The following is a 25,483-nucleotide window of genomic DNA, read 5'->3' on the forward strand; positions in this document are numbered from 1 at the left end:
CTCCCTCTGCCTGTCGTCTGCTCTTGGGACTGTTATTAGACCCCTCTCTGCCATCACCTCTGCTAACTGAAGGCTGCTGCTGCTTTCCCTCTCTGCCTGGCCCAGGCTCATTTCCCAAACCTCTCCTCAGCCCGTTTCATTTGCAACCTTGTATTCATCTCTGCTGGTTCTGCTTTGTGTCCAGAGTGTCGCAGAAGGGGGAAGAAGATGAGTTATGAGGTGGTGGGCAGGAGGAATGTGAGAAAATAAACAGCTAAGCCCCAAGACTGATTATTCGCCTGGGTCAGATTCTCATTTTCTCCTGCTCCCTGGGGCTCTTCCTGACAGCCAGGGAACCCCCCGGGGCTGGGCAGGGCCTTTCTACCGCGGGAAAACCTGGGGCATCAGCAATATGGAACCCAGCGCGGTGAGGAACCGTGGCATTTTCCGGCCGTATGAAGACACCTCAAAGGCAGTGTCTCGTGCTAAATGTTTCCCTTCGTGGAGCATGTGACAAGAATGGTTAAAGAGCTTCCTAGACATGATGTGACGTAAACACTAGATATGAACATTTTAACAAGAATGTGTGTTTTGACAGAGGGTGAAGTTTAATATGTGCCAAATATTCCTACATAAATCCCCCACCCTCACTATTCTGTTAACGTGCCCGGCGCATCCAGCTGTTTTAGGCTTGTTGTAGGATTTGGGTGTGTGTGTCTACAAAGCTTTCACAGAGCTTCAGAAAACTAGACTTCGTAATTAATCTACCTTTCCTTAATCACAAGAGTTATTTAAAAAACAGATAGTATTCACTGTGTGTGTTCCGTTCCCTCTTCTTACTTGCCATTTCCTGTAGAATCCAGTTCGTCAGCCCCTGTCTATTAGGTGTACATGTGTTTCCAGCTGCGCCCCAGCAAAAACCCAATCCCAACAGCTCACTGGTATTTGCCATCTATTGTCTGTCACTTGTGCCCTGGGGCATGGTGGTGTTTTTTTTTTTTAGGTAAAATGAACAATGTTTTGTCTGCTCACATTTCTTTTAGCAGACGTGTAGCAGGATGTCTGGAAGAGACACACAGTGACCTGCAGGAACTCCTCCGTCACAAAGCTCTTCAGATCCCAGAGAGCCGACCCTCGTGTTACACTACCCAGCAATCTTGAAAGTAAAACTGATCTTACTCTCAGCTGTACGGAACACAACTCAACGTGGCAAGAACTGGAGTGGAAGCCACAAGTAATCATATACGACTTTAATCAGTTCAAAAGTATTTTATTGAGAAACTACTTTGTGCCAATCATTAGTTGAGATTCGGAGGAATCTCAATCAGTAGAGACTGAGATTAGTAGAAACTGGTGGGAAAGGAAAACCCTTTTCTGATGTTAATCTTTCTTTAGATAAATAGGTCCTACCTTTTTCAAGTTCTTTGGAATAGGAGCAACCTCATAAGGGGGCCAGTCCACAAATATTTCCCCAGCCAGTCTACTCTGCTCCTAGATTTCTCAGATTACTGTCTCATCTTTAGGGTCTGTCAGGACCTGGTTAAAGAAACACCCAGAGAAAGAAGGATGTCAGGCAGAGAATAGAGCACTAATCCACCAAAACCTCATCCAGTTCCCCATTTTGCCTGTTTTTTCCTCATTTCCTTTGTACATTTTTCCTTAATCTCTAGTATGTTTTCCACCCTACGGCATTTCCAACAATTCCATCCATCTCCCCCGCCAACAACATCCTTGGTATTTATAAAGTTTGTAGTAACGCCACAAGTGAAATTAGATTATAACAGAGTGTCTGTTTGACAAACCAAGAGATTTCAAAACCCTAGCCAGCCAGACTCTCTTATTGAAAGTCATCTTTGTTATGATGACTTTTATGATCTCTTAGAGTTTGTAGTATTGGGATTTGACTTGTAATAGCCCTGGAATGTGGCATCAGGTTCTGTTTTATACTGTAAATTCTGGAAAACTAAAGACCACAATATACGTTTTTGGTGGCCTGCTTTGAAGAATGACATGGGCACTTAGGTGCTAAATACATGCTATTCAAGGCTACGGTCCATGGGAAATTGGCTTAGATAACTTTATTCACCCACCTCTTGGTAGGTTAGTGTAAGAGTCCTTTCCTTCATTTGTTAGCATATTCAATACATGTTGATGGTTTTTGTAGTGACAGCAATACCCAATGAGCACTTACAGACCCAGGGCAATGTGCTAGGTGCTGCTGAATGGGAACCAGTTGAAGTGGCCTGGATTCTGCACTCAGAGTGCCTGATTTAGTATGGGGTCAATGACAGGTGCTCGGACACCACAATGCCAGCAGATTGTGGCAAGCCTCATGAGAAATGTGTAAAGGACGTGGGCAGGAGTTCAGGAGTGGGAGAGGGCCAGATTTGGGGATGAAGAGGCAGAGTGGAATGGGGAGAGTTGAGAAGGGGAGGCCACAGCTGCCATTGGGGTACTTCAGTTGTGAGGCTGGTGAGAAGGGCCTGATAGGGAAGGAAGGGAGAGGAACACAGAGAAGAGAGATGACAACGGACTTGTGTTGTGAACTGATGCAGAATGAGAAGAAGAGGCTTGGCTCTCAGTAGCAAGAGTCATAACAGTGACCGTTTATTGAACATTTACCATGTACCAGGCACTTCACTTTTTGGATGTTAATTGTAAGAGAATCCTCCTCCCCACTCCACCCCTGCCCAGTTTACAGATTAGGACATTGAGGCCCAAGGCACCCAGCCACTACAGGTCAGAACTGGGATTTAACCCAGCATGTGCGACCCCAAGGCCATGTTTTCTTCACCACATCATGTTGCCGAGTAACCATGAGAAGAGTGATTTCTGAGGCGGCAGGAAAAAGGAATTGGTTTTAGAGCACTGCTGTGGTATTATGTCTGTTTATTTATGTGTCTAGTCTGTTCATTCTCTCATGAATTCTCCTCCGTAATTGGTTTCCGCAATGCTGCTGGGGCGCAGAGGCCTGGGTCCTCCGCATCGCCTGGCAGTGTACCTGAGTACAGGACAGTGTCCCCGCCACTGAGTCCTGTGGCAATGTTGACTTAACCACAAGTGCTGATACCACCATGTCCACGTGCACACTGAGAATTCCGGGGGGATGTCAGCCCACAAGACCTTCCCCTAACTCGCTTTCTTTCTTTTCCCAAGCAAGTGTGTGAGGCCTTGAGGTGCCTGGATTCTTCATCACACTTCCTGCATTTCATGAGAGCTGGATCTCGGACGAGGCCAAAGCCCTCGCCAGCTCTGCCCTGGTGGAATGTTCTCTCATCTCACGTCTGCCTCCCAGGCTGCAATTGTTTCACTTTCTGCCTGCAGCTCGGGCAGCGTCCACCAGGCATTCCTGGTGGACTCACAGCCCAGGCAGGCCCTCTGCTGCGGCTGGGCCCTCAGCAGGTTGGGCATGGCATTTTTTTCTCTTCACTGGATTGCTTTTCCTCTGTTCTCAGGCAGATCCTGGCCTATTCTGTCTCCCAGGTCCCTGGAATCTAGCACATCCCGTCCCACGGCATCATTGCATAATCCGTCTCTCCCCCTGGACAGGGAGCTCCTTGAGGGTTGAACTGTTTCTAATTTAGCTAAAAACAACGGGTCCTGGGAAAAGATTTGGCACCTTGTGGATTCCATGCATATTTGCTGAGTGAGTAAACAAACATGGAGTGTTTGGTGAGGTAAGGGCGAGCCCTCCAAGGGGACAGGCTTGCAGGCTGTTTGGATCTGTGCCACCAGAACTCTAGGGGAAATTCAGGCCCAGGGATAGAACTCAACAGACACAAATATTGAGAGAATATCTGAACCAGTGAAGGGAGAGCGGGTGAGAAAACAAGAGTCGGAACATCCCAGGCACGGTCCAGAGGGTGAAGCGTACATCTAAACATTTCTAGATTACCAAGCAGATTATCATGATAGCTGTGATGCAAGGAAAGGCTTTATTTTCTAGCGAAATTTAGTAGTTAGTGCTGCGCTAATTACATTTGCTGGAGATCTAGAAACATATAATGAAGTTGAATCCGTATTACTCAACACCAGGGAGAAGAGGAAAGGTCCAGGGAAGTCACATTCATGGAGTTCCTATTCTACTGCAGACTTGTCCTGTGCCACTTTATGTCACCGACCTAACAACTTGGTGAGGTGGTTTTGTTATTCCCATTTTAAAGACAAGGAAATTTAGTCTCAGAGAAATTAAACAATTACCCACATCACTTGAAAGTGAAGTGTGGTATGTCAGACTTCAAAGAGCTGGCTCCTCTCCATCCGAAGCTTTAGGTGAGGTCCTCCCATGGCGTCTGATCCCTTGTCTGCCCATCCCCGTGAGCTGCTGGAGAAATCCCAGCTCATTTCAGCTCAGGAAAGAGACAGAACTTCAAAGTCCCTTGGGGATGTTACCTCCTCTGCTCTTAGGTCAAATACTTTCTTATCATTGTCAAGGCAATCTCTACTTGGGAGTCCATTTCTCCACCCTCCTGATGGCTTTGTGTACCGACAGAGGCCGCACCTTCCCTGACTTCCGTGGGAGTCGCATTGTGCATCGCTGCTGCTTATCTTGTGCTCTTTAACAAGTGGCCTCTTGACGTTTCTCCAATTCTCTTGCTTCTTGAGACTGAAGCTATCAAAAAACAAAACAAAACCTAATTTGAGGCCATATAAAAACCTACTAGAGTAAACCAAATGTCATTGATGAGTAATCGTAAAAAAAAGAGAATTAATTTTATGGCATAATAAGTGCTGACATGCTGGCCGGGGGGATAACAGATGATAATCATGCACACAGGTCCCAACCACGCTGCACCATGAAGAGGACCCTGGAAAGAGGGGCCGTGGCCTCACAATCCTGCTTGCAGCACGGTGGGGAGGAGAGGCTCCGGGCTCCTCGCTGGCTTATGACTTTGGACCAGCCTGTAACCTCGCAGAACTGTCAACCACCCGGGCCTATAGAAGAAAGGGCGGGGGGGCTCTTTATAAATGTTAACAAGGTTCCTTTCTAGACCTATCCACCGGACCTCTCTTTTAACTGGTGACTTTAGTGTGTTCATATATATTTTGATTACTGATATATTTGGACTTATTTCTACTACTTAATTTTTGTTTTCTATTTGCTCTGCTTTGTCTCTGTCTCTCTTTCTGGCTTTTTTTTTTTTTATTCCCACCTTTTACATCTAGAATTTTACAACATTCTATTTCTAATTCTTTAATGGTTCTCAAATTTGAGTGTGCCCCAGAATCTCCTGGAAAACTTCCTAACACAGATTGCTGGGCTCCTCACCCAGAATTTCTGATTTAGCAGGTCTGAGGTGGGCCCTGAGAACTACATTTCTAATAAAGTCTCCAAATGATGCTGAAAGATGTTCTTCTGGGTACCACACTTTAAGAGCCACTGTTCAGAGCAATGATTGGTCAACTTTTCGGAGTCAAGATACCTTTGAGTTTCTGATGAAAACTATGAGTCATCTCTCTCCCAAAACTGCATGTACCCATAGAATTTTGCATTCCATTTTCCGGGATCCGTAGTCCTTCCACCCCAAGCCAATCCATGGATTCTCTGAGAATCCCTGCGTCCCTCCAGTTAAGACCCTCTCCTATAGAGGCTGGTTGTATTATTGGGAAAACTCCGGCATTAGGATGCAGGATTGGCAGTCTTAGAATGCCGTCATATCCTGAGCAGACAACTTCAATTCTTCCATCCATTGACTTAGCCAGTGCAGATACTGCCTGAGCACTTCACATGTGGCAAGCACTGTGTCAGGTGACGAGGATAAAATCCCAGCCGCCACAGAAGGCACATGGCAAGTAACAAAGATGTGGACCCACAGGCAATACCACCCCCCACCCCGTGGTAAGTGCAGACTCAGGAGAGGGACAGGTTAATAAAGGCAGAGTCACAAAAGCCTCCACCCCAGACCCCGCCAATTACGAGGGGCACCCCCACCCATCCTCGAGTAAAGGCCTATAGCCCAGTTCCCGAGATGTGTGCTTATCTCAGTCCTCATTTTGTGATGTGTGTGACTGGCCTTCCCATGTGAAGTTCCCTCTGTGTTTGATTTTAGTGCTCTGGGGGTCAAATAAATTAGGCACTTAAACAAAAGGGTCGTGGAAAGTTTCCTGGAGAAAGAGGTGTTGAAACCAAGACCTCAGTGATGAACAAGACTTAGTTAGGCCAAGGGACGTGAGGAGGGGGTAAATATGTTCTAGGCAGTGAGAACAGCGTGTCAGAAGGCCTAACGATAAAATCCAGGTTAAAGCATTTGGACTTTTTTCCTAAAAAAAAAAAAGGATGTGATCCACTGAAGGATTTTAAGGAAGGGAAGGAAGAGGCAGGGCCAGCATCATGGCCAGGTGTGGCCTGACCATTTGCACAGGATGTGCACTCGGAAGGTTGGCATTTAATGCTCTCTAGTTCCTGTCTTGAAATTGTTAAGAATTTTATCTTCAAATACATGTTCTGTAAGTGAAGTCTAATGGGACAATGGAGCCTGTCAGGGGCTCGGAGCCTCTGCTCACGTGTGGTCCCACCTACTGACACCTCCCTGCCTCCCAGGATGTATTCTTGGCCCCCTGCTGCCTGTCTCCTAGTGCCCGAGCCCTGCCTGACTCCCCTCCCCACTCTTGCCTCACTACGGCTCCTGCCCTCCACCCAGGAGATGAAGGTGGGAGGCCCATGTTCCACCACCACCCTCCACCCCTGGCAGGGGCCTCGGTGCACACGTGTGGAATGTTGGATGCAGCTTCGTGGCATCTCAGGGCAGAGCAAGGCAGCAGCCATTCCCACCCCAGGCTGGCTCCCCATGGCACACTGGGTGAGCAATCCAGAGGGGGCCTCTTGCCCACCCCTAATCGGGGAACCAAACACACCCCAATGCGGAGGCTGCAACCCCTTGGGAGTCCCCATGGGTCGTAGGATGGGAGAGTGGAGAGTGTGGGAAGAGGAGATTAACTTCCCAGGCCCAAGCTGGGGCCCCGCATTTCCCCGGGCCTGGCAAGAGGTTTCAATTTCATAAAGATGAACCCAGCTGCGACGTCAACAATGTGAACCGTGGGTGGGAGTGGGAGTGAGCCGAGAGAGCCAGAGAGGAACTAGAACACTGTTGCAGTAATGTGAGTGACCATGCTCAGAGGGGAGTGCCAGGGGGAGGAGGGCTGGAATTGATAGGGCTGGTTGAATACAGAGGATTTGGAGAGGAAGGAGTCAAATGAATGACCCCAGGCTTGTGACAGGAGCAACGAGGTGATGAGGCCAGAATTCACCACCACAAGGAGGAAAACATAAAATGGTTGTGAGTATGGGGAAGGGGACACGCCAGGGAAGGTGGGAATTCAATTTTGGACACGAGTGTTGGAGTCGTCTCTGACCATGCAGGTGGAGGTGGCCAGCAGCCATATGAGTGTGGGAGTCTCAGAGGTGAGGTCTGTGTGGAGGCCTGAATTTGAGAATCACCAGCATATGGAGAAGCTGAAGAATACGCAGAATGTCTGCTCGACAAGAGGCTTTCTCCAGGTTGCTGTTTTACCAAGAGAAGATGGATGATCTTTCTTCTTCTCAAGTGGAGACAGCTCACTCCCACACCCCTCCCCTTCCCGTGGGCCCAGGAGAAAAGGTCAGTGTGTGAGCATTTTCCTACCTCCCTCTTGCCACTGCCCTCCACCTGCCATCAAGAGGCTAAGGCCCTTCAGGTGGGCCGTCCTCCCCTCTCCCTGTTTTCCTCTCCCATCCTGTTAGCTTTCACATGCGTTGAGAGTTTTGGCTCTGAAATCACAGCATCCCTGCACCCGCTGTGTCCTTGCGAATGATCCAGTTAACACTCTGGCCTTGAAATGTCTTGATTTTTCACAACTCCAGAGACCTTCATGACAATGGTGCTTCAGCCACCACCGTGTTACTGCTCACCGTGACCCTGAACAACCACGCCGCTGAACTCACAAGCCCCACTCTCCACCCCCGAATCTTTCCGTCGGTCTCACTTTCTTGTTCTCGGTACACCTCTGCCTTGACTGAATCGGAACCTACTCCATTTTCTCCAAACCACGGTTGTTGTTAGTGCCGGCGATCATATGATACATCACTTCAATCCCACTCTCCCTCATTACATCAAAGGCTTTCCCCTTGGCTCTCTGCCCCACCCTCCCTGATCACCCCCAATCTACCCATTAGGTTGCCGGGGGCTCTGCAGTGTGCCTTTTCACTTGGCTGGTGAGCACTGCTCAATAGAAACCACACTACTGTGTGGCTTGATGGCCCTCAATGTCATGCCTTCAACTTCACTGAATCTCAGAGGCTCCAAATGGCCTACATGAGCCCAGGCAGCTCCTTCTCTTGCTCTCATTAGCGGTGAGGTGAGGTGGTTCTCAGCGCCGCACACTGCTTTCTGATTTCTCTCTCTTTCCAGCACACAGAGATTGCATTTTCTGTCCTACTTTAGAGGTAGATGTGACAATGTGACACGCTCCAGGCAATGAGGTATGAGGGGGGAAGATATGTGTCACTTCCAGACAGAAGACTTTAAGAGCCTGCGTGCAAGCAGCCATCCCCCATTTCTCCTGCCTCCACAATCCTGGGTGCACGTGAGGAGGTGGAGCCTTGGCCAGCCTGCGTCCTGAGGAATTCTGATGAGCGGATCCTCGATGCACACCCACTTCGGACTTCTAAGCACAGAGCAAGAAATAAACATGTGTTGTGCTATGCCACTGATGTGTGGGGGTGTTTGTTGCCACAGCATCACCTAGCCCACCTTGAATGACCCTTCCCAACCTTCCCTTCTCTCCTCACACCCCCTACCCCAGCACTTCCCCATTGACTCTCAGAGCTTGCCTCCTATGTCACTGAGGAAATGCAGGCCATCAGGGGCAAAATCCCTCAACTTTGTTTTCAACCACTGAAGAGTTTTTCTATTTCTAAGCCCACCCTTCCCTCCTCCCTGCTCTCTCAGTGGAAGTGGTATCTCACCACCCTCAGGTCTCGTGCTTCCTGTGTCTTCCAGGTCCCCGCCCCCACCCATCCCATCCCTGCATCCTCAGGGACATGGCTCCAACAGCAGTCTTCTCTCCCACCTATATTTCAATCTCTCTCTCTGCTGGCTCATTCCTCTCAGCATCTAAACCTCAATTTTCTCCCATCTTAAAAAAAAAGACACTGTTTTGAATCATTTATCCCTTCATAATCAAGCTTCTTAGAGAATCAATATCATGTTCATTTAGTTATTCGACTTACATTTGTTGAGTTTGTGCATTTCTGCCAGTTATTTTCCCAGCCGCTGTGGATACAGAAGATGACTAAGATGTGGTCCCTCTCTTCAAGGAGCTGGAGTGGGGTGGAGAGAAAGACAACCAGCAGGTGACGGTAATGGTAGTGGAGTAAGTGCCATGCTCGAGATGAGCACGGGCTGCTATGAGAGCTGGAGTGAGGGAGAGGGGCCCTCGTGATTTCAGCTTGAGCAGGGCAGAGATGATCTGGAGGAGAGATGGGCTGGAAGGAGGAGCAGGGAGAGCAGAGCCTGGAGGGGAGTTCAGGGAGCCAGTCATGAAGGGCTTTATATGTCACACCAAGGAGTCTAAACTTTATCCAGAAGGCTATCAGAGCCACCTAGTAATGTTAAGCCAAAGAGTCACACGATTAGATTTGTGTTGTTAAATGATTCTTCAGTACTGTTTGGAAGTCGAGACAGCCATCTTGGAATGACTGGATTAAGGTGGGAGATGGTGTGGAGAGCAGGGGAGGAAAGAAGAGATCCTAAGGGAATAGAATCAATAGGACTCTGTAATTGACTGAATACATGATATGAAAAAGAGCCAGGAGTCAGTGATAAAGCCTGCCCAGTTTCGGTGGGGCCCTTCACCAAGACAGGGGTACATCAGGAGGAAGAAGCTTAATTTAGGGGAAAATACTAGCTCCACCTTCTTATTGGCCACTCCTCAATTCACTGCAGATTGGCTTTTATCTCAACCACCCCACTGAACATGCTGTTATTAAGGTCCCCAATAACTGCCAAACAGTTGCTGACAAGCCCAACAACAAGACCAAGTGTTTATTTCACTTCTCAGAGGCACTGAATATTACTGACCACTCTGACTGATACTGGACAGATCCACTTGGGTGTCTGGTGCCACAGCAAACCCATCCATCACATCCCAAACCCAACTCATCATCTTCTCCCCCAAACCTGCTGTTGTCTTGTATTCTCCTCGGGATAAGGTACCTAGTCGGGCACTACAATCCAGCCAGAACTCTGCAAGTCCCTCTCATTCACCTTGCACATCTAATCAGTTATAAAATCCTGTACATTCCATCTCCTAAATAGGCCTTAAATCTGCATCCTCCTCTTCATTCACAAAGCCACCATCTTGGTTCAGGCCCTTGTCATTTCTCACCAGGTTACTGCAATTGTCACTCCCCTGGTCTCTCTTTCCCTGCCCTCCTTTTCTCCTCCTCTGCCTTGCCACCTGAATTATCTTTTTCAAAGGAGAATCTGATTCTGTCCTACCCCTGGTTAGAAGTTCTCAATGATTTTTTATAGCTTTCAAGACAAAATTCAAACGCCTTAGCTCAGCACACAAGTCTGTCCTGATGGGACTCTTCTGATCTCTTGAGCATCATCTCTTGACTCTTCTTCACACCCCAGTGACACAGAACCCTCTTCCTCCTCTGGCTTCATCGTGCACTTTCCTACCTCTGTGTCTCTCCATTACTGTTCTCCCGGCTTAGAAAGTGCTTCCCTCATTTTTTCATCTAGACCCTAAATTCTAGTTAACGCCTATTCCTTTCAAAACCTCCTTTCAAATTCAGCCCAAGTCTCAACTCCCCAGGAGCTTTTTCTGAGTCCTTATTCTTAATTAATTAAATGCCTCTCTTCTTGGCCCCCACGGCATTGAGGTATTCCTATGTCATAGAACTTACCAACAGTGCTATATAATAATTATTTACCTATGTGCCTCTCTCTTGAACTAGGTTTTGTCCCCCCATATTGTGTCTGGTATACAATAAGTGTGAAATACTCAACTGTGTAGCAAAGCTGCTAACTCAGGCATGGTACTATTTGATGTGTACACAGAACTGTAATGACTTTGTTTGGTCCATAAATAACCTTATCATTTTCTCATGCTCCCATCAAGTGGCTACTGGGAAAATTTTAATTAAATGTCTGATCTGGGTTGAAGCTTAGTCCATCTGGTAATTTAAATGTAGCGTTTTGCTTCTCCTGTATAATTGCTCAGTCTCTCAGATAGCCTTCCCTTCCCCTGCTTCTTTCCCCCAGATGGATCCGATGTTTGAGGGAGGGATGTGTGGCTTATTTGTCCTGTGGTAATGGGGGAAGAGGGGTCTCCTGAACTTCTACAGGCACTGGGGTACACGCTGTGTGGTTTCCGCTGGCTTTTGGTAAAGTCCCTCACCTTCCCTGTTGTTGCTTGCCTCGCTCACCCCTCAGCCTGAAGTCTGTGGCTGGTGAATTCATGGTCTGCCCTTCTGCCACAGGCAATGATCCTAGTGGGGCCCCCAGTTGATTCCACCTCCCCTTATTGCCCATTGACTGCAGATACCTTAGTGTCCTTCAGAGGAAAAATCTGATTCAGTGTCCATGACTCAGTTACTGAGCCTTTTGTCAATGCTCCCCACAATACTTTCTCATTCTCAGTCTCTCTTCTAAATATTCACAACAGGAAACATTTTGTCCAGCCTTACCATCTGTGGATTTGGATTATTAAAACAATACTGATGCCAAATATGCTTTTTTAAAACTGATATGCCCCCCACCTCCTAGAAATGCTGTTCTGCTGGCCAGTTGAGTATCTCTGATAGAGAGTCAGTCCATCAACAATGCGTGTGCTCTGGTGCCCCCAATGCTGTTTAATCTCTATAAGAAACGCCAAAAACTTCCTGTTCCCAGGGGAAAGGATTTCACGTAATATTCCCAATAAAATCTAGTAAATAGAGATGTGAGTCATTTCACTGAGTCCTCTGAAGAAAGGGTCAATTAATAAAGACTCGTATATGAGTCATCTAGTTATGCTGCTAGACAAGAACCTTCTAAAAGCAGTTTCCACAAAGTCAATCTGAGAGATGTGTCAAACATTTCCTCTTCCTTTAGAACGTGTGTTAGAGGAAGTTCGTGGCCCCAGTGTACACGATGCTATCGAACATTTGCTCCTGGGCCCATTGTTGCATCTTCATCTTTGGGTTCGCTATCTCGTTGTCGGTCCAGGGTAGCCTCAGCAAGGGCCCCAAGCAGAACTGGAACCTGCTCCAAGCAGGTTGGAAGATTGAGACCAGGCAAAATGACATGAGGTTGGAAATGTGGAGAATTGAGGAATACAACAAAACATCAAAGGGACAGTAGCAAAGAGATGAAGTGAAGGGGATGGTTGGGAGCACCGCTTCGTTCTTTGACTCTTTCTTGGCCCTCTACGTAGGCCAGATCATCTCCTTGCATCACTTCATCACACTTGCATGACACAGTAAGACTTGGTAATTAAAATCCTTTTTGGCATCAAAAAGAGAGAGACCTGGAAACAACAGGGAAATTCTGAAAGACTCATATGTATCTGGTACTAGAACTAATCTTGGAATAGGCCTTGAATTTGCACCCAGAGATTGGATAGGCCATATGTAGAAGTATCAAAATGCTGGATTTAGGAAGAAAGGGAACCTGAGAGAGAGAGAGAGAGAAAGAGAGAGAGGCTGAGACAGAGACATTGCTCAAGGTAGGAGAGGAATACCCTGGGACAAGGAGAATTGAGCCAGAGCCCAGGAGAAGAGCAGAAGTGCTGTAGAGCATGGGGTGTGGGGTAAGGAAGAGAATGTGGCCAATGACTCTCAAAGCTTTGTCTCTCCAGGGGACTGCAGGGCTGGCTTCACAAGCAGGCAAACTATATTTGTCCAGAACCCTGCATTCAGGAGGGCCTGCACTCGGTTTAATGCTCTGCTGTCTCCTTCCTATAATTCTTAATAATTTTTGAACAAAAGGCCAATCATTTTCATTTTGCACTGAGTCCCAAAAATAACATAGCCAGTCCCGGGTAGGGGCATCGAGGAGTTTGTCCTCACACGCCAGAGCAAACAGCCTGTGACTCCTGACAGACTGACCCCCATCTGCCTGGTGAACAAGGAAAGGGGTGTTCGTTCCTCAGCTGTTTCCATCCAAGCAATTTCAAAGGCCTCACACATATTCAATTAGCAAAAAAGATGCTTGAGAAAGATGTCTCTTAAGTTTCATATAACATCAAGGGCCTTCTGGCAGTAAAGGATGGCTATGCCAATGCTGGAAGCCACCTTCAATCTAGATTTGAATGGGCTCGCTTTTAAGAATTCTCAGAAAGTACATCTTTTGCAGAAAAATCCTCCAAAGAAATATTAACAAGATTGCTTTTAAGTGTTTGGTTTTATATACTTAATAAATAAATATAAAAGCAAATATTTGTGCTCTTCTTTACTTTTCTTTGCTCTTTGTTGTTAAATTTTGGCATTTTTATCATATGAAATGGCATTCCAGGAATTTTTTCTCTATTTATAACATTATGACCGTAAGAAAGAAGGAGAGAATGGCCTGAATTGCAGCATGAGCAACTAAGGCATTCATTCAAGGTAACTTGCATTTTCAGAATAATTATAAATATGTGTAGAAAAACCCCAAAAGACACAGATTTCCTCATACTTTCAGTATCTGACACATGCAAACACCCACACAGACACACACATTCCCACCAACTTAAGCCAAACAGGCATATTTCTTTTTTCTTCTAAGCACAGTCTAGCTAGACAAAGGGCACAAATATTTTCACTGTACAGGTAAAAACAATTTGTACTGTTCACTTCTGTGTCCCAATGCCCAGCACAGTGTTAAATCATTATTTGTTGAATAAATGAATGAATGAAGGGTATTGACTGAAAATGTAGTAGATTTTCCATGGTTTCAGTGCCAAGTGTTGAAGTGACTTTAAGGGATCAGTTAACATTGTACACTGTTGAAATAGAGTTGGTATACCCATGAGTATACACAGATACATAGGAACGCCCTACACGTACACACAAAGAAGACAAACAGCATCAGAGAGAGAGATGGACAGGGAGGACACTGGGAAAAAAATAAGAAAAAAGGAGGTTTTCTCTTTGGTATCTTCAGCCTCACAGTTTTCTTCATTTTTTCTCCAACTCCCCTTCTCCTAAAGTCACATCTTCTTCTAGCCTCCCATTTCCATAGCTCATGATTTCATCTGCTTCTTTTCTAGCGAAATCTATAAACAGCAGAGTATCTGATAAACTCACTCATAGTAAAGTATGAATGGCTGCTACCATTTTTTGCATGAGCTCTCTGAATGAGCGTATTTATATTTTAATAGAGGATAAAGGAACCGGTTACAACCTGTGGCATTCCCAGAATTAAGGAATGCCATAGAGATGGATGTGGGGGGATGGGGAGAAGAGATATTTCAGGTAGAAATGACCCTGCTTTAAAAACAAGAGTCGTTCCTCTTTGGAATGGAATAACTGCTCAGATTGGGAGCATCCTCATAGGAGCTCCCGTACTTTTCCTCCCTTTTACGTGCCCCAAATATGCTCAACGTACATTGAGAGAGAGAGAGACAGACAGAAAAAGAGACAGAGCGAGAGAGAGAAACAAGCAATATGGAATCTGAGGTGACTGAGCCAATTGAAAAATGACATCTGGCTTTCAAACCTTTGGCGGGGGCTCTGCTCTCTTTTCAAAGGAGGAAGCAGCCAGGACCGCAGGAGTCAAGGCAGGACAGGCCTCTTGGCTGTGTGACCACACGGCTGCACTCTCTCAGGCCAGGTCAGCACGTTTTGCCCCACCTTGGTCTGCTTGGAGAGCCAGACCTACATTTTAAATCAGTCTTTGGCTTGTCTTTTATCCTCAAGGTATAAGCTGCCAAGACAAGTTATCCTCTTGGTTTTGAAGGAAATGGCCTGGCCAAGCTGGCAGTCAGCCAACAAGCAGTATTTACTGTGCCTTTCCTACACCCAAGGGCCCAGAGCAGGGTCTGTGAAGACATAAGCATGAAGGAACTGGCCACGTAGCTGGGGAATCCAGACACAGGCACATACAAGGTAACTGATAAAGAGGAACAGAATCAGAGGACTCGAGCCTCTGTGGAGGAAGAGATCCCAGCACCTTCATCATCTTCAGAAAGCAACAGAATTTAATTGTGCCAGAGGTTGTGCTAAACAGCTAAAGAGAAATGGTTCCAGGTTTCCCCTCACCCTCAACTCATATTTTGTATATTACCTCAGGGAGTCCCACAAGTTTACTTCCAAATTATCCAAACAAGTAAGTCACTTTAATACACAATACAGCTTATATACATTGTGTATGTGTGTGTGTTCGCACACGCACACGCACACGAGGAAATACCGCTTTACTCCTGCCAAGAATTCTTTTTTTTGCTGACATTGTCTCTTAAGACATTTAGAATCTTTATAATTGTTCAACTTTATAACCCATTCATTTATGTACACTTCTCTCGAATCTATATATACACACACAGTGCAGGGCAGTTATTACTCAATCGAGGCAACTACTGTTTTTATTATTATTTTATATTTTCATCCTTGTTCACCAAGAGGGGAACAATCTCCCCTTAGTAAAAAGTAATAGCTGCATTAAAATCATTCGCAGCAGTATCTATGTAGAGTTTAAATGGCATCCCCCTATTTTCTTTCTCTTTGTATTTCCATTTCTATCCCTCCATCCTCTCTCCCCTCATCTCCTATATTTCCCCCCTTCTCATATGGCTCTCTTTTCTTATTTTCTGTGTAGATCTTCTATCTGGGGTGAGAACAAGAAGGTTGAGAATATGCGTGTGGATGGTGGGGGTGGGAGTAGGGGTTTCGGGGAAGAGGGAAGGTTTGGAAAGCTGAACTCAAATTCTGGCTTTGTGACTCCAGCAGTGGGACCAGCTGTCTCAGGCGTCCTAGTGGTTGCTTCAACACTAGCCTTAGCTTTTGTTTTCTTAAGGTCTTCAGGAGTCCCAGGGACATCAGGTGACCATTGAATGGGAGTTTCAATTAGATAAAGGAAGTTACGTGCACACACAGCAGAAATGCCTCGCTCAGATGTGTTCAGCAACAAATAAGAGTTTCTGTCTTTCTACTTGATCATACTGCTCTTTCAGCTTAATCTTAAGTACTCAAGGTTTCCACTACTCTCTCTTCTTTCCCAATTCTAAATTAGTCACCACATTTCCCGTAAGCTAACTCGGACAACAGAGTCAACAATGCGGGGCAAGCCCTTCTCTTTTTGCTTGTTGTTTTACCAACAGGCACCGCGGGTTTCAGTATTTCAGTAATGCCAAACAACAAGAGTAGCCAGGTGATGCTTCTCCACATCTTTTTGGACAATTAATCAATTGTCAAGTAGCCATCTGTGTAATTCGGACGAATAACAACCTCTCGTCTCCAATTTGTTACCCATCATGTGGGAGGGTAGAATATATTCTGTTTGTCCTCCATCCCAGCTCTAAAAATGCTTATCCTCATTTTTAGCAGCACCTTCAGTTTGCTTTGTTGTAAACCAAAAGGTGAGGGCACGTGCCTGGAAAGGTGAGTTTGAGAGCCAGGATTTTGAAGACAGCGACAGTACTTGAGAGGTATGTTAAAGACAGCGAGAGAGACCCGGGGCCTAAAATATGGATAAGATGGAACTCAGAATGCAGAGGAATTTCAGATGGTCAGCAGGGAAAAGGAGAAGCAGATGGAGAAAGGGCAAATGAAGAGCAGAGAGGGAAACACACCAACCGATGGAAGTTTGCCCGGAACTGTACCCGAGATGGGGAAGAAGGAAGTGAGACAGAGATTATGGCTGGAGAACTCGAGGAGACCAGTGCTGACGGGTCCTGAAGTTTCCTGTAACTCGGTGTCTGTAGAATGACTCTAGTTGAAGAGAGCTGAGAAAAAAATCTTGGGTTTAACCTAGTGATCTGCATTTTATGCTGGAAAAAGACCGGCTAGTTGAGAGCATAAAGGAGTGAGGGTCAAACTGAGCCAGGGAACAAAGCAGAAAGGACTCTGCTTCCTTGATGTCGGAGGATCAGAGATGAGGTTCTAGTTTGGACTTTGTGTAAAAGCAAGGTACAGCCTGGGAAGTATCAACAAGGACTCAACTGTGCGACGGAGGCTGCATGGTAACGACTGTAAAAGGATGACCACGTGTTAGCGAGGCCCGAATCAGGCATGTTCCACAGGCTCCGGGCCACCAGTAAGAGGGCCAGCTCGAATCAGCCGAGCACTGCTCAGTAACCGGCTCCTCAGAACTGCAAAGTGCAGGCTCCAAGCCATGCTATTGGGCCTCAGCTTCTCTCACACTCCTTCTCAGCGCAAGTTCCTCATGCATTGGCTGCACTCTCAGCCAGACCCTCTCTGCACAGTGGCCTGTGGCAGCCTGGGGACCACATTCTCCAGTAGGGTGATCCCAGGGAAAAGGGGCTTCTCCTCCCTGTCGTTTCAGAAGAAGCTCTCGGAATGAGGCTCAGTGGACCAAGTGTGCTATCCCTGAGCCACTCATGATGGGATGGAATATGTTCGTTAGCCCAAGTGATTACACTCAGCCGTGGAGCTGGGAGGAGGGAGCAGAGGCGAGGTGGAGTGAACCCCACCCATTCTCAGATGGGATGAGAGCGGTAAAATGTGGTTCCCTAAAGAACAACCGAGGAGCTATTATCAGAAGGGGGAACTGGGTGCTGGGCAGGCAGAAGCAAGGGATGTCCACTGACCCAGTGTGTACCCATAACCAGCCTTACTTGCATGTAGCAGACACCCAGAAATTTCTACCAAGAGAAATAACTTTTTTTTTTTTAGTTTATTTATTTATTTTTTTTGTGAGGAGGACTAGCCCTGAGCTAATGTCTGATGCGAACCCTCCCCCCTTTTTTTCTCTTGAGGAAGAGTGGCCCTGGGCTAACTTCCATGCCCATCTTCCTCCACTTTATATGGGACGCTGCCACAGCATGGCTTAACAAGCGGTGCGTTGGTGCTCGCCCGGGATCCGAACCTGCGAACCCCAGGCCGCCGAAGCGGAGCGTGTGCAATTAACCACTTGCGCCACTGGGCCGGCCCCAAGAGAAATAACTTTACACAGTCACTGGCTAAATCCACATTGTATGGATGACCCATTATGAACCCACAACTCTACAGGGGAAGCAAAAGGAAAAGGTGGGCATCTCAGAGTGGGAGCTGGTGAAAGTAATCAGAGATAGAATTCAGAGGAAACTTCTTTTGAGTCTATTCTATTTCAAAGCCATAAACCCTCCCAGAATGATTTGTGTGCCTACTAAAAATCTGCTCCAGGGGTGGCACAATCTCCTTGTAACCTACTGTCCTCCTTAAAACACTTTTTCCCTGAGGATAGAGATCCTAATCCTTATCATGGCCTACCAGGTCCAGCCTCATCCTGTGCCACACTCCCCATTATTCTCAGCATGTCATATCTGGTCCTTTTCAGTCCTTCACATGTACCATGCTGCCTCGGACCACAGGACCTTTGCATGTGCTATTCTTGTGCCTGAAATTCCCTGCCCCCTACCCACTCTCCCCCCTCCATCTTCACCTGGTTAACACCTCATCTTTCTTCAGATTCAGCCCAGTCTTAACCTCCTCAAGTGACCTTTCTGGCTACACTTATGAACTTTCATGGCATGACGTACCTCTCCCTGGCACCACGTACCTCTCCCAGGTACCATGCATCACAGTTGTGATTTTTTTTTAATTGAGGTAACAGTTGTAATTTAACATTTATTTTTGTGATTTCTTTTTTTTTTTTTTTTTTGGTGAGGAAGATTAGCCCTGAGCTAACATCTGTTGCCTATCCTCCTCTTTTTGCTGAGGAAGATTGGCCCTGAGCTAACATCTGTGCCCATGTTCCTCTATTTTACATGTGGGATGCCTGTCACAGCGTGGCTTGATAAGTGGTGTGTAGGTCCACGCCCAGGATCCAAACCTGTGAACCCCGGGCCACCAAGGCAGAGTGCACAAACTTAACCACTATGCCACTGGGCCAGCCCTTATTTTTGTGATTCTTAAATTCTGTCTGTCTCTACCACTAGATGGTAAGGCTCATGATGGCAAAAAGTTACTTTTCTTTTCTTTTCACCTTTAAGTTGCCAGCATAGTTCCTGGTATGTGGGAAGGAATTTAAATATTTATTGAATGAATAAATGAATGAAGATATTTATAATCTAAGTGAGACATACTGCCCCAGACACAGTGACTATGCACTTTAGTAGGCATTCAATTGCAGGGTGATTTCAAAATATTTAATAACCAGTATGGTAAAATCATCACCAATCAGAACAGATACTGGTGTGGCTGTCCCTGTGTGCCGATGGAGTATCAGCCCTGAATTACATGACATGTGAAAGTGCTTTGAACCATCAATAGGAGAGAAAACTATGCATTTCAGTGGTTACAAAATCCCCATCCACAAAACTCAGAGATGCAAAAGCTGTATAACTTTATTTTTTTAAAACTGAATTTAATTTTGTTTCTTGAACCCTCATTCTGTTGATGGTAAAAACTGTTACGTCAGAGTAAATCCAGTCAGGATTTTCTTGACTGGTTCAGTTTTCCCTCTGTGCCCATGTACCTGGGGATGGGTCTAAGGATTGAGTGCTAACACGCCACAGTTTCAGGGGATCAGATCCCTGGTTGTCGTCATCCCCCCATTCTGGCATCTGCCAAGATGCTCGCTCGTCCACCAGGTCTCTGGTCATTGTCATCTCCCAACGGCAGCATTGGCTGAGATGATCATGTTTCTCCTGGTCTCTGTTAGTGGGTCCACATGGGACCACTACTTTTTCTTTTATCTTATCTCTGCTGTGAGACTCCAGGTCTATTTTGAAATCCAAAAGCTGAGATGGCTTTATTTGTTCTCTCCACATTTCTGCTCTAACTTCTCGAATGTGAGGGCAGTGAAAACAGAGCCTCTTTCTCTTGTCTGATTGGATCAAGGACCACAGAAAATACCAGAGAGAGGAAAACACAGACAAACTCATTTCACAAAATGACACCTCAACGCCATGATGATGAGGATAGCTGCTTGTTGAATGAATATATAACAAACACTAATCAAAAAGGAAACATTTAAATTAGTATATGGAAGGTCAGCAGTGTTTTGAAGCAATCTTTACAGAAAATTCTAATTCTACTATTTTGTACTGAACGTAAGAGTTTCCACATATGTTTTCTCATTTAATCTCCTTTAATCTCTTTTTTAATCTCATAGTTTTGATGAGAAAACCAAAACCGAAAGAAGTTAAGCGACCTGCCCACGTGGCTCTGGGGGTAAGGGGCAGAATAAGAACAAGGACTCAGATTTCCTGGCTCCTGATCCAGAACTCTTCCCACGACATTGCAAACCTGGAGGGGAGCAGAAGAAAAGATGGTTGGAGTTGGAAGTTGTTCCACTGGGGCTATTCCCTTGGCTGGGCTGGCCTACCTCATCAGAGCAGCAGCGTTGATAGAGTGATGTTTTTGTATTTTGGCAGCAGAGCCTCTTGCATTTGTCTGGGTTCTCTGTGACAGCCTTCGTGTAGCAACGCCATTTCCTTAGCAGAGCTCGGTCTACAATCGAGTCATGTTTGAACTCCAATTCACATCAAAATGAAGCCTCCTGGATGGGAAAGTATGAAGTTATAGCTGAATGAGCTGGGTGGCCACAGTCCCAGAAGACAGTCCTGGAGCTGCCAAGCTCCTCCACGCCGGCCCCGGCCAACATCAATCAACCACGTTTGCTAGGCAAGTCTGCTGAGCTGCAGGGTCCAGAAGGAAATTCGAGATCTAATTCAGTCCTAAACTTAGCTTTTCTGATTGTCTACTAAAATTAGCTATTTCTCTGATCTTCAGATTGGCCCAGAATCCAGTCATCTCACAAGCCCAGCCTAGTCTTGGAGGGTGGAAAGGGGAGATGGAGAATGGGGACAATACAGCAAGTTTTTCATGGTCAAACTTGGGTCTGGGCCAAGGGTAGCAGGGAGATGCTTCAAGCTGCTCTGTCTCCATGCTGGTGTAGCCCCAAGCCCTTCTGCTGACCCAAGACAGCCCCAATCACCTTAAATTCATGTTAAAAGACCAGAGTGTGTCTTCTGTCAGCGCAGTCCTCAGAACAGAGCAGATCCACTGGGATGTTTAATCTACATCTGCCAGCCGCAGGCAGCACTGACCCCAAATAGGGCCACAAAGATAAACCAGCTGGGAGTATGATTTAGGATAGCGGGATGGTGCTCCTGGCTAGGATGAGGTGCCTTGCACAAGGAAGGGGAAGAATGTGTTTGCCTGGAGGCTAGGTGATTTGATCAAGAAAGCTTTCAGCTGGAGTGGAGGAGGGAGAAGAATGCTCAGAAAAACTGGTGGAACCAGTTACTATGGCATGGCAGGAGTGACTTGGGAGGGAGAATGAGCATGCAGGAAAGGCTTAGTGATTCCCAGGAGAAGCAAGCCAGAACCATGCCTTTAGAGCCTCAGCCGATGCTCTGCCGGTGCCCAGAGCAAGTGAAAGAAACAAGGTGGATTCCAGACCATGACACAGGATGGTCACTACAATCTCACGGGTGTCGCTGGCAATTGTAGGCGAGTTTTGTGGCATGCTGGCAGAATTGGGTCCAGTTCAATGAACCGTGGGAGGGGGCAACCATAGAGCATGACAAGAGCTCCCATCATGGTCGCCTCAAAATGCACCAGCCACAGTCCTCTCTCTGATTTCCTTATACTCCCTATCTGGGGAGCAGCACCAACATATACTCAGTCACTAAACAGGAAGTCAGACTTCTCTTTTTCCCTCATCCCCAAAGCTGATCAGTCACTGTGATCCGTTGACGTCTCTTTGATCTCTCTCCTCTACACCCCCACAGCTACTTCCTCATTTCAAAACTGCACCATCTCTTGCCCAGCCACTGTCCTAGCCTCCCCGCAGATCCTCCTGTCCCCTGCTCTCCACACTATTGCTGGAGAAATCTTGACGAAGTGTAAAAGTGATCACGTCACTCCCTGCTTAAAATCCTTCAGGAATTCCTCATTGCCTTCGGGGTGAAATACAAAAGGCCTTGGTATGGCATTCAAGGCTTCTCAAGAGTCCACCCCTGACTATCCCTCCAGCCTTCCTTCCTACCTCTCTGCTGCAAACGCTCCATGCTCCCGTCATTCTGAATGGCATGCCATGTCCTCTCCTGCCTCTGCATCTGCTCTTACCCCTGCCTGGGGTGTCTTACCACCCCCACCCACTCCCCAGAGTCTAAAATGCCTGTGATCCTCTAGGACTCAGTTTATATACCTCTAGCCCCCAATCCGGCTTGGGAACCCCTGCTCCAGGCTCCTGGTTTACCTTTGTGGTCACTTGCACATTATACACAAGACCTTTCACATTTGGAAGTCTTTGTGGATTTAAGAACGTGGGCACAGATGCCCAGCTTTTCCCAAGTCATGTCTTTTCAGTGCAGATCCTCCCAGTACAAACTAAGTTCTACTTGATGACCCTTTTTTTTTTTAATAATTTTATTTATTTATTTATTTTCCCCCCAAAGCCTCAGTAGATAGCTGTATGTCATAGCTATCTATGCTATGTGCTATCATAGCACATCCTTCTAGTTGCTGTATGTGGGACACGGCCTCAGCATGGCTGGAGAAGCGGTGCGTCGGTGCGCGCTCGGGATCCGAACCCAGGCCGCCAGCAGCGGAGCGTGCGCACTCAACCGCTAAGCCACGGGGCCGGCCCGATGACCATTTTTCACAGGGAGACAAATCCTTTGTCATCCCAGGTGTCATTGCCAGTGACAACAAGTCCAGTAGTGGCAGGTCCTGGGCTTTTGGTCAGGGTCCTCAGTCGTTGAGTGGCCAATGGGTCTTCCAGGAGAGCAGTGAATTAGCCAGACGTCCCCATGGTCATGGGCAGCGTGGCGCCACTGACCCCCTCCTCAGGAGCAGAACCTGGCCAGGAAACCCACTGCTTGGCCTACCAGGATCCTTCTGAATCACCGATCATCTGATAAACCATGTGAGTAGGGGGACAGAAGGAAGCTGGCTGGGTTCCTCCTTCATTTCCTTCCTGGGATGCGGGGTGGAAACTCCCTCCCTTCGGTGGAAACACGAGGAGTGGGGAATAAGTGTGTCCCCCACACTACCTAGGGACCAAGGGTCTAGGTTTTACGCCCCTTAATCTTTGCATCCCTGGGGTTCATCACGGTGCCTAGCACATAGTAGGTGCTCAATAAATGTTCACTGAACAATGTAATACATGAACATACAGCTACTTGTGCAGTAAAGTAGTTAAAAATGTGGGGTTCTGAAATCAAATTGCCTGGGTTCAAAGTGAGGCTCCATCACTTACTGTGTGACCTGGAGCAAATGGCTTAACATCCCTGCGATTTGTTTCTCTATCTGAAAAATGAATATAATAACAGTGCCTATTTTTTAGGGTTGTGAGAATTGAATGATTTAACTTATGTAAAACCAATTAGACAAGTGCTTGGCCTATAGTAAATGCTCAATTAGTGTCAGCTTCTTGGAAGGAGCATTCTAGATGGGATCCGAGTCATTCCCAAACCAGGCAATCCAAGAACTTTTCTCAGTAAAAGGGAAAAGGAAGTATGATGAAATATACATGTATACATACATATATATGTATATACATAGGTATGTGCGTATACACATATGTAATCAGATTTTTAATACTCTGAGATTGCCTTTTCTGCTATTTTGATAATAAAATATCAAAATATGATTGATTATGATAGTAAATGGTAATTGTTGTTTTTACTATCTTGACAAACCAAAATATATATTGCTCCCCCAAGTGCTTTTTGAAATGTTCCTGGTCTGTGAATACAGAAGTCTGGAAACACTTGGTGGTTGGCCTGCAGATCACCAGGGAGTCTCTCACGATGTTGCAGAGGGGGGGACAGTGGTTCTCAGCCTTGGCTGCTCATTAGCATCACCTGCGGAGTTAAAAAAAAAAATCCAATCTGATGCCTCAATCTGACCGCCAAGGATTCTAATGTAATAGGTCTAGATGTCAGGACTTGAAAATTTGGCCAAGGAGAGACAGGTGAGCGAGCTGGGGCAAGGAGCCAGGCAGTAGCCATTTACTTCCTTTTTCGTTCTCTAATCAAAGACATGCTCCTTTTTCTTTATTAGTCCCAGACCGGAAAGTGGACAAAATAAAAACAAGTAGGAGTGGAAAAGAGCAGAGAATGGAAAGAAAAAGTAGCAAAACATTTGTTTGATAATTGATTAGCATTTTGAAACCGTGTCTTATCAACCACCTTTTTTCTTTATACCATTTAGGTTTAGGAATCTCTTGATTCCTAATTATGTTTGATAAAGTCTCATTCTCTTCCTTCTTATTTCATTTGTAAATAACTTTTCATGAAAACAATAAAACAACACAAAGAGAAAAATCTCTCAAAATATTCCTAAAGAGTCTGTGGTATTCCTCTTCATGCCACAATTATGACATCACTCGAAACATTTGGTCACCCAGAAATGTACTTCCTCTCGGCTTCTAAAATTCCTTATATATTAAGATACATTTCTAATTATATTTCAAATAAGAACCAGATGTTTCAAACACTTTATTTTGAACCTCTTCCTGAATCTTGTTTAAAAATTGTTAGGAAGGGGTGGCATTTTGGCTCACTCTTCCCTTACTCTTTCTGTATATTTCCCAAAGATTTAACATTCTCAAACATTTTTCCTGGGAATTTATAAATTTGCCTCTAGCAGAAGATTTTTTACATCAATTGACCTCTCCTCAACTGTGAGTATTAAGAAAAATGAAGGGTTAATTTTGCAGGAACAGTCATGTGCCACATAACCACGTTTCGGTCAATGACAGACCACACGTACAAGGGTGGTCCCACAGGATTAGTACCATATGGCTTAGGTGTGTAGTAGGCTGTACGATCCAGGTTTGTGTAAGTAGCTCTATGATGGTCGCACAACGACAAAATCGCCTAATGATGCATTTCTCAGAACGTATCCCCGTTGTTAAGCAACACGTGACTGCAGTGATGTTACTAGAGTTTTCTGTAACGTTCTTAGAATTAGAAAACAACTTGCTAGCTGATTACTCCCTACTCTTTGTCAAACTGGCTTTCACCTTTCTTGTATATGGAACAAGCCTGCTTTGTTGTAACACTCGCTTTAACTCATGCTGTATCTTGCCTCAAGCACGCTTACTGCTCATGTAATAGGGAAGTGCAAAACAATACGGGAACAATTAGCCTTAACTTAGAATACAGATTTCTTTTCCTCCTGGGATCTTGCCAAATCACGGCTGGTTGGAGATCACATATTCGTCTAGATTAATTTCCCACATCATGAACTGTATGTGAGATTCTCACTCTTCCTGGGGCAATTGCTGGGGTCTGGGTGTGAAAGATGTCCACTTAAGGGAGCAAGAATGAAAATGGAGGCCTCTGTGTTTTCCAAGGTCAAGATCACTGCTGTGTTTCTTACCTCCAGCCAAGGTCGCTGGAAAGGACCAGTGATCAGGCAAAGGGATGGGAACACCGG

This window comes from Ceratotherium simum, chromosome 10 (assembly GCF_057802395.1).
Source record: "Ceratotherium simum simum isolate JZ-2026a chromosome 10, ASM5780239v1, whole genome shotgun sequence".
NCBI lineage: Eukaryota > Metazoa > Chordata > Mammalia > Perissodactyla > Rhinocerotidae > Ceratotherium > Ceratotherium simum.